The sequence below is a fragment of the Fringilla coelebs genome (genome assembly GCF_963513975.1).
Source record: "Fringilla coelebs genome assembly, chromosome: Z".
NCBI lineage: Eukaryota > Metazoa > Chordata > Aves > Passeriformes > Fringillidae > Fringilla > Fringilla coelebs.
This window is the reverse complement of record NC_140031.1, coordinates 728746-742748: the sequence shown is the minus strand read 5'-3', so window position 1 is coordinate 742748 and position 14003 is coordinate 728746. Positions and strand designations below refer to the sequence as shown.

Here is a 14003-nt window from a genome sequence, read left to right as displayed (position 1 = left end):
CGGGGGGGGCAGCGGGGGACAATTAGCCCCGATTCCTAATTTGCGGAGAGGAAGGGGGGGGATAAGGCCGACAACAACCCGGGAGCGGCTCGGGCCTGTGCGGAGGCAGCGCCCGGGGGGAGGGGAGCCGAGCGAGGGAAGGGAAGAGGGAAGGGGCGCGGAGCCCAGCCCAGCGCAGCGGCCCCGACCCCGCCGTGCCCCGGCGCCGCCTCCGTACCCGCCGCCGCCGCTCATGGAGCTCCGCGCTCGGCTCCCGCCCGCTCCCGCCGCACTTTTCCAAGGATTCCACGTTGGATTCGCCCGGCTCGCGCACACACATGGCCAAGCGCGTTTATACGGGGCCGCGGACGCACGTGACGCGGGCGCTTGGCCGAAAGGAACAATATTTTTTTTCCCCTTTGGATTACCCGTTGCCTTCGTCTTTTTTATTTTTGATATTTTTTTTTATCTATAATCCTGCTTTGTTTCGGTTGCCTTACTCCCGCCTCCCGGCTCAATCCCAACGCCCCAGCTTTCCCATTTTTTCCCAGAGCATCGCTGCAAACTTTGCGAAGCAGCCCCTTGGATTTACGCGCAAGTTTTTGGGGATGCTGCCAGCCCCCCCCCTCATCCCCTCCCCTCGGCCTTCCTTCTTCCCTCATCCCCTCTGCCACTTTTATTCCGTATTTTCCTCTCGCAGGCCGGACACCACTAAAAAGAACTCCTCGGAGTTCATTTTCCGGTAGGAAATAAAGCGGCGAGTCCCCGCGTCTGCACCATGGTGTATCTCCCACACGTGTAGTTACATCGTATCTATGCAATGTATATACAATGTATAGATTTACACAGCCCGGAACTTGCACTTTCTTTTCTTTTCTTTCCTTTTTTTTTTTTTTTTTTTTTTAAATAACACATCGGGATCGACAATTTCAATCAAAAAATAAAAATGAAAGCAAAAAAAAAAAAAAAAAAAAAACCACAGACAAGTTAGTCTAACAGCAAATTGGAACTTTACCTTAAATGGCCACAAATATGTTCACAATATTCCAAGGGGGAAAAAAAAAAGGAAAAAAAAAAAAGGAATAAAAATAATCAAAATAAAAAGAGAGGAATCTTCTGCCAAAGTGCTTTATTGTCTCACACGTATGTGACCCTCCAAAACCACCAAAAAGTAAGGAAAGTGTCAGTCCTGCTCCGGGTTATTCCACAGCTTTACAGGCACACTACACCTGGCTTTGTTGGGATTTGGGGGGCCCGGCCATCGGCCACAAAAATCATATAAATTAGATTTAAAAAATTTCAAAATTCAAAACCAAGGAAAAATAAAAAAAGAAAAAGGAAAAAAAGAAGGTCCGACAACTTTTGCCCTATTGTTTTTACAGACACATGGTGACGGGCTCGCAGCGCCGCGGCTCTCGGGGACTTGCCCCCTCCTCGTCCTTCCTTTAAAAAAACCAAAACCAAAAAAAACCCAAATCCCGAAAAAAAAAAAACCAGGCGACTCCCCCCTCGGGGGAGCGCGGGGCCGCCCGTTCCCCAACTTGGTCCAAGTTTAGAGCAGCGCCCGCCGCCTCCTCCGGCTCAGCAGCGCGGCCTCCCCCGCCGAGCCGCGGCCGATCGCATCCCGCCCGGGCAGCCGCATCGCCCGCCGCTCACATCCGGGCAATGCCCGCCGCCTTATAAGCGCCGCCGCCGCCGCTCGCAGACAATGACGAGGAGGAGGAGGAGGAGGAGGAGGAGGGCGGGAGGAAGCGGGCGGGACGGCGCGGCGGGGCTCACAAGATGGAGGGACCCCGCCGCCCCTCGCCCCTCACGTGTTCCCGCGCAAGCCCCGGGGATCGGCCGGGCCCGCGGCGCTGCCCGGGGGGCTCCGGCGGCGCTCGGCCATGAGCGGGCCGGAGCGGCTTCGGAGCCGGGAGAGAGAGGCTCCAGCAGCCTCGGCACACCCGGGAGAGAGAAGAGAGAGGCTCCAGAACCCTCTGCACACCCGGGAGAGAGAGGCTCCAGTACCCTCAGCACACCCGAGAGGTCTCTCAGACACCCCTCACGGCTCTAGCACCCTAAGGAGACCCGTGAAGGGTTTCAGCACCCTCAGCACATCCATGAGGGGTTCCAGCACCCTCAGCACACCCATGAAGGGGTTTCAGCACACCCAGGAGGGGTTTCAGCACCCTCAGCACACCCAGGAGGGGTTTCAGCACCCTCAGCACACCCATGAAGGGGTTTCAGCACCCTCAGCACACCCAGGAGGGGTTTCAGCACCCTCAGCACACCCATGAAGGGGTTTCAGCACCCTCAGCACACCCATGAAGGGGTTTCAGCACACCCATGAGGGGGTTTCAGCACCCTCAGCACACCCAGGAAGGGGTATCAGCACACCCATGAGGGGGTTCCAGCACCCTCAGCACACCCATGAGGGGGTTTCAGCACCCTCAGCACACCCAGGAAGGGGTTTCAGCACACCCATGAGGGGCCTCAGCACCCTCAGCACACCCATGAGGGCTTTCAGCACCCTCAGCACACCCATGAAGGGGTTCCAGCACCCTCAGCACCCTCAGCACACCCATGAGGGGTTTCAGCACCCTCAGCACACCCATGGAGGGGTTCCAGCACCCTCAGCACCCTCAGCACACCCATGAGGGGTCTCAGCACCCGCAGCACACCCATGAAGGGGTTCCAGCACCCTCAGCACACCCATGAAGGGGTTCCAGCATCCTCAGCACACCCATGAGGGCTTTCAGCACCCACGGCAAGACTTAGGATGGCTTCCAGCCTATGAGGGGCTTCAGAGCCCTCAGCAAACACCACCTTGAAGGCTTTCAGACCCCTTAGATGACCCTTGACGGGTTTCAGATCCCTCAGCAAACCCCATGAGAGGTTTCAGACCCCCCTCAGCAGAACCGTGAGGGCTTTCAGGGCCCCTCATCCCGCCCAGTACTCAGCAAACCCCATGAGGGGTTTCACGTGCCCTCAAACCATCAGATGCCGCGACTTGTTACAGCAGCCTCAGCAGTTACCTGCAGGGCTTCAGGTCCCGCAGATTCCCGGTGGGTTTCGTGACCCTCTGCCACGATCAGACTCCGTGAGGGCGTTTCGGCTCCCATAGATCCTCCAAGAGTTTCTCGCGCTCCCGGCGCTCAGCCGATCCCGTGGGGGTCCTGAAAGAGCTCGCACCTCGTCCCCATGAGGGGGCTCGCACCATTCCTCCCTGAGGGGCTTCCCGCCACTTCACCCTGAGGGGGCTCGCGCCTCGTCCTCATGAGGGGGCTCGCGCCAGGCTGCCCTGAGGGGGCTCGCGCTACTCCTTCGTGAGGGGGCTCGCGCCGCTCCACCCTGAGGGGGCTCGCGCCAGGCTGCCCTGAGGGGGCTCGCGCCACTCCATTGTGAGGGAGCTCGCGCCAGGCTGACCTGAGGGGGCTCGCGCCACTCCATTGTGAGGGAGCTCGCGCCAGGCTGACCTGAGGGGGCTCGCGCCAGGCTGACCTGAGGGGGCTCGCGCCACTTCGCCATGAGGGGGCTCGCGCCAGGCTGCCAGGAGGGAGCTCGAGCCATTCCGCCGTGAGGGGGCTCGCGCCGCTCCACCCTGAGGGGGCTCGCGCCACTTCTTCGTGAGGGAGCTCGCGCCAGGCTGCCATGAGGGAGCTCGAGCCATTCCGCCATGAGGGGGCTCGCGCCAGGCTGCCATGAGGGAGCTCGAGCTATTCCGCCGTGAGGAGGATCCCGCCACTCCATCCTGAGGGGGCTCGAGCCATTCCGCCGTGAGGGGGATCCCGCCACTCCATCCTGAAGGAGCTCGAGCCATTCCGCCGTGAGGAGGATCCCGCCACTCCATCCTGAGGGGGATCGCGCCGCTTCTTCGTGAGGGAGCTCGCGCCAGGCTGCCATGAGGGAGCTCGAGCCATTCCGCCATGAGGGGGCTCGCGCCAGGCTGCCATGAGGGAATCCCGCCACTCCATCCTGAAGGAGCTCGGGCCACTCCGTCCTGAGGGGGCTCGAGCCATTCCGCCATGAGGGGAATCCCGCCACTCCGCCTTGAGGAAGCTCGCACCACTTCGCCATGAGGGAGTTCCCGCCACTCCATCCTGAGGGAGCTCGAGCCTTTCCGCCATGAGGGGCTTCCCGCCACTCCATCCTGAAGGAGCTCTAGCCATTCCGCCGTGAGGGGAATCCCGCCACTCCGCCTTGAGGAATCTCACACCACTTCGCCATGAGGGCGTTCCCGCCACTCCCCCCTGAGGGAGGTCACACACTCAGTTCTGAGGGAGCTCCCACCCCTCCACTCTGAAGGAGCTCCCACCACTCCGCCATGAGGGAGTTCCCGCCACTCCGCCCCGAGGAACCTCCCACCACTCCGCCATGTGTGGCTGAAGCCTCGGGCAGGCCTCCTTGGGGCTCTGGCCCATCCCTCAGAGGCCCCGCGAGGTTTCCCGCCTTCGCCTTCCCGCCATTGCTGAGTCCCCTCAGCCCCCTCAGCATCCGCAAACTCTGTGAGGGGTTTCAGCACCTCAGCCGTGATCAGACCCTCGAAGACTTTCAGTCCGCTCAGCCTTCAGCATCCCGCGAAAAAAGGTAGGTTTGAATTATTCCTTTTTCAATGTTTTTTTTTGAGGGGCTGAGCCCGCAACGGGGCTGGTGCACGAGCAGGTGGTGGAAATGAAAATAAAGAAGGGAATGGGGAAAAGCAGAGGGAGGGGGAATGATATAAAATTATGGAATGGTTTGGGTTGGAAGGGTCTGTCACTGGACCAGAACGCTCCAAGCCCCATCCAACCTAGCTTTGAACACTTCCAGGGATGCTGCCTTCAAATTAATGATGGATTTGGTTAATAACGGGCTGTGCGGTTTTATTTGGAAATTAAGTAGGAAAAGGGCTAACCCAACTGCCACCCTGGCCCCGGTATTATTCATTTTCCAGTTTTAATCCTCTGGATTTTATACTGTCCCCATATGTCCTGTTTGCAGCATGCCACAGGAGTTCCATGTGGACAATTAGCTGAGCAGGGGGGCCTTTGGCCGCCTCAGAATTCACAGGAAGCAGACCCGGGAAATTTTAATAGACTCCCCTTCCCTGGAAGTGTCCAAGACCAGTTAGGATAGGGCGTGGACAAGTGTTCAAGGGAGATGGAACTGGACGGTCCTTAAAACCCCAAACCATTCCCTGATTCTACCAGGGTGATTGTGAAAATAAGTCGATGGATGTTATGGAGCTGCAGTAGCTGATGCCATGAATGAGTCCATGTGATCCGGAGCTGCCACACTGGGTTTTGTGATAAAACAGAAGTGCAACATAGCTGAACTTAATAAATTTTATAGGGTAAACCCCCCAGTCACCAAAGTGTTTGTTTCTCCACTTCCCGAAAATAAACAAGTGGGAAAACGGAGCAAGAAAAACCTTGTTAATTTCCATGCAGTTTCTCTCTTTGTGCTTCCTTGTTATGGTGTCAACACGAGGCTAGTTTGGCTTAGAGGGGAATGTAAACTTGCTAATTTCAGTACGGCTTTGCAAAGAACGTGTTTCATTCATTGCCTCGGAAATACTGCAGATTTTCATGGAAAGGTACTCCTGGAGGAGGGAAAATATTCTTCTGTATTTGCCTGAATTCCGATTAAAATTTGGTTTGTTTTCTAATTCCCTAATGAAATAGGATGTTTGATTTCAATTAAAGTGAAATGTCATCATTTTCGGTTGTACTAATGGATATGGAATACTGCAGTCCATTAGGGAGAAAACAGTGGATTTGGGAAAAGGCCAAGAGGTGCAGGGGATGTAAAGAGATTTTCCATGTATTTTCAATTTTTGTAATGGGCATATGTAGGTCATTATGGAAATCCACGAGTTGTGATGACAGGAATACAGAAAATACTATAAGGCAATCTCTTATCAAGATTTCAGCAGGAATTATTCATATTTTGTAAATCTGGAAAAATGTTTGGAGCAACCTGGGCTAGTGGAAGGTGTCCCTGCCCGTGGCAGGGGGATGATCCTTCAAATCCCTTGCTCCAGGCCTCTTGCAGCCCAGCCCTGAACAATTCCAGGGCTGGGGCATCCACAGCTTCTCTGGGAATATCATTTGGAGTGACCCTCTGGGAGAGTCGATGAGATTTAACAGTTTATTCCCCTGTATGGTATTCTTTACATTATTGAGTGTTCTTTGAAGGCTCTCCACCGTTGGCAAAAATTTGTTGTTGTTGTTATAAATGCTTTTCTATCTGATTTCACATCTTATTTCTGTTATTACCGTTTGCTGTTGAGCCTGGACCCGTCGGTGGCGGGGGACCCTTGGGCTGAGTCCCGTCGCTTGTCCTTATAATTGAATTAAAAGCTGCTGTAAAAAATACATGGGAATAAGAATAGGAGAGGGATGAAGAAGGAAATAATTGGGGGAGTACGTGGCTGGATTAGTTATTGTCCCAATTAGCTGCCTGAATTAGCTCCTTGACAAGGAACACTGAGGGAAGAATAAAGGGCTATCGGTGACAAGGCCAGTTTTTAGGGAAGCTGCTCCTCTAAGTGTATTATGATTGCAATATAAAGAGCTGCAGGTTTCAGTTAAATGGATTTTGATTCTGCTCATTTTTCTAACAGTAGATTCGTTTCACTTCCATATTAATCTCCTTTTATTAAACCATAGAAATGCCAACCTTTGTTTTCCTGGGAGCAGCCTAGGACATAATCTAACTTTACAAAAAAATACAAGTATTTGTGCTTAGCGAAGAGATTGAGGTTGGATTTAAATCCTGTGAACTGGACACACAATTATGTCATTTCCAGGTCTGGGAGAAGTTGATTATTTGGAACGAACATGAGGACTTGAGCTCATTTTCATGGCAAACTGGTTTCAGTGTTTTGGAGGGAAACAAATTCCTTTTCAAAGTAACGGCTTTAAGCTGTGCCAGGGGAGGTTCAAGCAGAATTTCTGCATGGAAGGGGCTGCCCAGGAGGTGCTGGGGTCTCCATTCCTGGGGGTATCCAAGGCACAGGGAACACCTGGATGAGGCACTGAGTGCTCTGGCTGGTGACTAGGGGGGCTCCGTGATCCTAGAACTCTTTTCCAACCTGACTGATTGATTTGATACATTTGGAGTTAAATCTTCCTCTATCCTCTCAGGAAGATATGAAGTGACACGAATGTCCATTGTGACTCGGGGATGGGTGTGAAGTCAGCCCGCCCTCGGAGAGCTCAGGGCAGGCTGGGCCGGCCTTGGAGCAGCCCGGGCTGGTGGGACTCCCCAGCAGAGGCCTGGCTGCAGCTTCCAGACATTCCAGGTGGAGCTTGGGAGACACAGACTCTGCGTCTCTGCAGTGTCTCTGGGCCGCCTCCCACACAGGAGACACGGGATCCCTTCCCTCAGAGGAGCTGCAGACGCAGCCTCAGAACCCCCGGCTGCAATGTTCTCACTCCTTACAGGGCACTGAATGCAATGGGCGAGTACCCAGTCGTGGTTTAGAAGCAGCCATGGAAATGTGTGGAGGTCTCCCTAAAAGCTCTAGGGCTCTGCTCAGCTCCATTGATTATGTTGTCTGTAGAGAGGGAGCTGAAAAGGTTGCAAAGAAATGAGGGATTAGGGGAAAAGAAGTCAGGGATTTACACCAGCTGAGTATCCAACTCTGTAATAAATGAGATCATTTATAAGAAAACTCAGCTGTCACCGAGCTGCCCTCCTGTCCTGTCCCCACCTGGCAGGGACACGGCCCCGTGCCTGTCACTGGGCGCTGCGTGGCCACATTTGGAAAGGTGTAGCAGCCAGGACATCCGTAGGATGGGCCTTTCCAGGTCCGGTCTGAGGCTCCAGGGGACACATCTGATATTCCCGAGCTTAATTCGAGTCCATCCACGGCCAAGCTGCCTCCAGCTGGCACCTCCCGGCACTCAAGGCTGGTTCCCGCTCGCAGTCACCGCCTGAGAAAGCCTCTCCCCGCTGGGTGCACAAGGATCCTGCAGATCGGCAGCAATGCCTGCCGTCGGCTCGGGTCCCCCCCGAGTGCTGCGCACAGCCTGCCGCGTCAGCTGCCTCGAGCTGGCGGTGGCCGGGTGACCTCTGGCTGGCTCAGGGGACCCAGAGCAGCTCTGGCTGTCCCTGCATCCCTGGCAGCGTCCCAGGCCAGGCTGGACGGAGCTCGGAGCAGTCTGGCACACTGCAAAGTGTCCCTGCCGTGGCTTTAAGGTCCTTCCGACCCAAACCGTTCCTGGGTTCTGAGATTGGAGTTTCATCACCAGGAAGCATGAGGAAGGTGAGGGGTCGGGGGAAGAGGAGTGAGGCAGGGCAGGGAAAGTAAAGGCGTGTTTTCCACATGGATAACTCCCCAGCAATCTGCTGGAGGAGGGATTTGGTCCTATCCTGAAACCCCAAACAGCCTCGTTCGGATTTGCCAAGCACCTGTGAAAGAATGCAGCTGCAAGGCCCTGGGAAAACAATGGGAACTGTGACAGTTCATTAATATAAGGCAGCGCTGAGATTTATTTGGGAAAGCCATCGACACAGGATTCCACTGGAGGACCCAGTGGCATCCCGAGGTATGCCCAGGAGCAGCTAGCTAGGGCTGTGAGTGCGTGTAACCCCGGTTTGGGAACTGGGACACCTTACTGGGTCTGGCAGCAAAACAAATGGAGGAGAGCTGATTGCTTCAGCACTTCCTTCCCTTATTTTTCATTCCATATTCAGTTGATAGGTTGGGAATTTTCCTTGTTTTCTTTTTTTTTTTTTTTTATAGTTTGCTCTGGCTATTTTTTTCTGGTGAAGCAAGGGTTTGGAAAGTGCAGGCAGCATTTCAAACTGTGATCTGCACAGATGGGAATGAAGGAACATTCTCCAGGCGAAAATTGTTCTCAGAGACATTTGGATTGAGCAGGATTTGTCTGTGTGCGGGGCGGAACATCCTGATTTCCAACAGGAGGGTGCTTGGGCAGCGCAGGGGTGCTGGGCACGGAGCAGGGGATGCCTCCCACCAGGCCCTGCCCGGGCCCAATGGATCCAAGCCATTCTCCCGTGGCAGAGGGAGAGCGCGAGGCACAGGAACCCACGGGAAGGGTTGTCCTGTGGAAAAACCCTCGGGATCGGCCCACTGAGGTGGCTCAGCGGTGTCGTGTCCTCACAAACCTCGCTGCTTTTAATGAGTTTGAGGTGTGCGTGTGTGTGTAGCCCAGAGCTTGATGAAGAGTTTCTGTCACCACAGGCAGCAGTTACAAATGACAGGGTGGGCAGGGATGGGCTGGGCAAATCCAAAACAATTTGCTTTGCATAGATTAGCAGCTCCTAAAGAGATCCCACATTCATCTGGGAGAGGTTTTCAGGGTGCAGTGTCAGAGAGAGGCTTTGCTGCCCACGTCTTGTGTTTTTCCCCACTTCCCTCCTCTCTTCCCTCCTCCCCCTTTTCGTTTCCAAACTGAATTTCCCGATTTCCAGATGCAACTGCAATATAACGTGGAAATAAAAGCAGGCAGTTAAATTATCGGAGCCCATAATCTCTCCCAAAGAAAAAGGGGGGATCGTCCAACTCCATTTTCCCGCTTATGGGTCCCTGTTGCTGTACTGGTGGTAAATACACGAGGAGCTCGGCTCATGAAATTTTTAAGCGCAGGATGCACAAAGGAAGCTCCAGAGTGTCTGGAAAAGCTCGTGGCATCGGTCAAAGGCAGCTCTTGGGGCTGAGGCGTTGCCAGCTCCCCATTCATCATCACTTCCCTTCCATCCCTGCGTTCCTTTTGTTCTCCAAACCCTAAATTTCCGCGGTTTAATTTTCCTCCTCTCCCGGAATGGCTTTGCAAATGCTTAGCCTTAAGTAATAGTCAGTAAAGGCGAATTACCTTAAATCAAGCAAGGGTTATCTAATTTAGAAAATAGGAAATAGAGAGAAAATCAAACTAAATGAAATGTAAACAGGATAATTCATATCTAATCCATGGGCTTGCTCAACAGGAGGAGTCTTTTAGTTGCGCTCAGTTGAGCGCCCGTTCTTAGCACAACTCACGGGTCTTTGAGCCCAAACCAACAACCTCTTTAGGCCCTGCACCCCCAAAATCCTCAGGGAATGGAATTTCTCATGTCTGCTTTTGCTTTTATCGTAGCCCCTCCAGCTGAGCTGCTCCTTCCTCGGTTTCCCTCGGTGTTTTGCTGGCATACACCCACTTACCTGTACTATTTATAAGCACGTGGGGATGGGATAGCACCAGGGCACACTTTCCTGTGACAGCTAGGCAAGACACTCCATAGAATCCCACACTGCCTCGAGTTGGGGGGGCCTTAAAGATCACCTCCTTCCACTACCCCGGGGTGCTCCAAGCCTTGGACGCTGCCAGGGATGCCACAGCTTCTCTGGGCACCCTGTGCCGGGGCCTCCCCACCCTCCCGGGGAAGAATTCCTTCCCAGTATCCCATCCCAAGTTTCCCCCCGGTTTCCCCACCCTCCGGTTCCCTCGCCCGCCTTTTTATTAATATGCAGCGCACCGCCGTCCCCCGGCCTAATGAAGCTTATTACAGGATCCTGCCAGAAAGCTTTCCAACTTCCTTCCAATTAGCACTCGGTGCTTCAGAGGAATCCTCGCAGTACGGGGAGCTGTTTGGCAATTGCACGGCACCTTTTTTTCAGCAACTTCACTTAAGATGTCCTTGTTAGATTAAAGACTCCTCAGATGCTGATTACCCCCTCCGGGTGGGTTCTTCATTGTTCTCCACACTCTGGAGTTCTTTTATATGTTTTATTTAGGCTACAGCTTACAGGGATGGCCTTGGTTTATTATGGAATGGGTTGGATTGGAAGGGATTTTAAGGACCATCCCATTCCATCCCCTGCCATGGGCAGGGACGCCTTCCACTAGCCCAGGCTGGCCTGGGACACTTGCAGGGAAGGGGAGTCCGCTCAGATAAGGGAATTTGAGATTGGCACATGAGAAAGTGCACCCTGCAGGATGGATCCTGGCAGAGACTGCCTCCAAAACCAAGGAGAACATTCCCAGCACTGCGGCAGCACCTCTCATCTGCTGCTGAGCTGCTCCTGTGCGTGCTCCAGAGAGCTTTCCCTGAGACTTCCAGTGGGAAATGCAGGAAAGGCGTCCCTGTGATCCTCTCCAGTGACAGTGTTTCCTGCACCTCATTCCATGAGTGATCCGAGGCCAGCTTGGCATCGTGGAAGGTGTCCCTGCCCATGGCACAGGGTGGAATGGGATGGTCCTTACAATCCCTTCCAACCCAAGCCATTCCAGAATTCATTCCAGGATTCCAGAACCTTCTCTGCCCCAAAGCCTGCAGCCGGGATTTTGGGTCCTGTTTCCATGCCAGTGATTCCCAAGTGACACTTTGTCCCTGGTGGTAAAATGAGGACAATATTGGGGCATGCTTTCCATCCCTGAGCTCCCCGGTGCAAGGTGGGAACACAGCCCTGCTCCCTGGAGCTGCAGGGAAACCTGGTCCCACCCAGGGTTTATTCCCCTTCTCCCAGTTTTCCCTCAGATTCTAAAGAATTCCCAGAGATTGCTTTTCCAGTGACAGCAAACAAGCAAACTGTTGGGGAGGCTTCATTCCGCTGTGGCAATTAAGGGAAAGGAATATCAGCAGGTCACATCTTGCTTCCGGTGCATCGGGAATTGTTTTGCCGTGCGGTTTGGAGGAAACAGGATCGGGGCCGTACTTGGTATTTAAAGCAAACAAACCTCTCTGTTAAATGAGACTGTGGAATGGGGCACGAAAGTAAAACCGAGAGCGTTAAATTACAGATAACGGGGGAAGAGTCCAAATTTTCCCAAATGTTCTCGGTTTTCGTTTTTTTCCTAACGACCGTCGTTATATTTTGATGTGGTTAATAATACAGCAGAGGTTAAATGAAACATGAAAAAGGGCTGTACATTAAAATTGAGATAACTCTTCCTTCAGTGAAGTGGAACCCAGCAGATGTAGCTGCACACTGTAATTGCTGCCTGTTTCCTGTCACTCTGATTAAGTTGCATTGTCCCTGCTCCAAGTGTAGGAATCAGTGGCTTCCCATAGGGCACAGCATGGGACAACTGGCTTCGGCAGGCAAATGACTCTGTGCACCTCCTGCTTGTCCTGGTAATGGTATAGGCACACAATATCCATTGATGACTCCTAAAATCAATAGGCTGTGCAGTGGGAGAGGCTCCAGGGCTTCCATGGGAGAGGCACTCCACTCAAGGGCTGGCATTTTGGGAACGGCTCCATTCCCCAGTTCGGGAGGCCAAATAAGCTCAGGGCCTGGCTGCTGTGTTAATTCTGCTTCTCAGGAGTCACTCTGCACCTTCCAGGATCCCAGAATCATGGAATGGGGCGGCTGCACCTCTGCAGAGCCACCTTCCACTAGACCAGGCTGCTCCCAGCCAGACACTCCTTGGGCATCCCCACCCCTTTGCAAACCTGAATCCCGGTCTAGAGGAGTATTTGGAGCTTCAGGGCAGTGTGGGCTGATGCCAGAGGGATCTGGAGTCCCTGGTGTGATTCCAAACCCAGGGAATACTTCCCCTCCTGACAATTTTTAGGTGGCTGAGGAACTGGAATGTTCTGCATCCTGAGTTATCAAATGAGCATCAGCTGGGCAGGAGGGCTGTGGATTTGGGATTTAGGCACCCTTCCCCTCCAAGACTGTGGCTATCCCTGGCAGTGTCTAAGGCCAGACTGGTGCCTGGAGCACCCTGGGATAGTGGGAGGTGTCCCTGCCCACTGCAGGCAGTGGGATGAGATGGCCTTTAAGGTCCCTCCCAGCCCAACCCATCCCAGGATACCAGGATTCTATAAAATCCCCTTTTGGCTGCTTAATCCCCAGTTGGATCTGGGGCCTAGCTTTCTAAAAATGGAAATTAATATTAAAAGTCGTTCCTTAACACATGTTTATTTTCTAATTTATAGAATGTACCTATTACACTCTCCAGACACATGTGCTTGATTATAATGATTATCATATGTATTTTCCAAGGCACTCATCACCATAATATCAAATGTCATTAGAGAAATTAGGGAAGAGCAGCAGCATTCCTTCCAAGGAAAAGCCAGTTTCCTCCTTTCCCACCGCAGCGGTGAGAGCGCAGAAGCTCAGCTGATTTTCTGCCACTTTTGTTTGAGCTCCACACAAAACAACCAAATCCCCGGGGAGATGTGCGGCGTGCACCTGAAGCCAAAAGCTCTGTGAAAATCCCATGTCAAAATGGCCTGGAAGTGTGCAGGGAAGCACGCTCCAAAATCGAGCTGGCCACCGAGCCCTGCTTTTCCTCCCCGTCCCCGGCCAGCACGGGCGCTCCCAGCACACCCTGCTCGCGGGCAGGAGCAGAGGAGGAGGAAAACATGAGGACCGGCAGATCCTGAGCCCGGCCTTAGGGTCACAAACCCTGACTGGAATCCTGCCTGCTGCTCCCAGGGGCGCTTTTTCCTAATTTAAAGATTTCCTGATGAAAATTCCAATTTCTGGAGCAAAACCCGGTTTCGGGCTTTGGGAGGAGATAAGCGAGGTGCCAGGGGATTTACGTGATGCTCCACGTGCCTTCCCAGAGGTGGGAGAAACGGATCTGGATTGGTTTAGGAGAGCCCAGGGGTTTTTATTTCAATATTTACTTCTTTAAGCTCCAGCAGAGGAGCAAAACAGCTGGAGATGACACAGACATCCCTGGCTGGTTTGTCTGGAAGACACGTGTTGGGTTTCAAGGCTGTGTGTGTCCAAGAGCAGCAAGGGGGGCTGCTCCGGGGGGAGGCTCCCAGCCCCTCCAGAAGGGGCCAGGAAGAGCAGGGCACGGAGTGATCCACAGAGGAAGCTCCAGCATTCCCTCTCTTGATTCTAATTCATTAAAAATAAGCATTTTTCTTCCGCAGCAGCATCACCTTCCCCCATGCCAAGGTTTGCAAGCCGGCTCCCAGGGATTTAAGGTCTTGGCTTTGGCCTCTGCTCAGCAGAAGAGTCCCTTAAATCCAGTCTGTGTCGTGGGGGTGAAGCAGCAGCAGGGAGCTGCCTTTGGATTGCTGACTCCGACTAAATCCTTGGGTTTTTTCTTCCTTTGCGTCATTTCTGTGATTATTTTTGTGCTTCA

General features: G+C 53.4%; 1 protein-coding gene across 1 annotated transcript in view; it reads right to left on the bottom strand.

Annotated features, from left to right (window-relative positions):
• The window catches only part of TCF4 (transcription factor 4), a gene marked incomplete at its 3' end in the record, with an annotated part of 37289 nt that extends 36707 nt beyond the window's left edge, over positions 1-582 (bottom strand). The window contains exon 1 of the mRNA XM_084225640.1: positions 218-582. The remainder of the gene's footprint in view (positions 1-217) is intronic.
• Between the last annotated feature and the right edge of the window lie 13421 nt (positions 583-14003).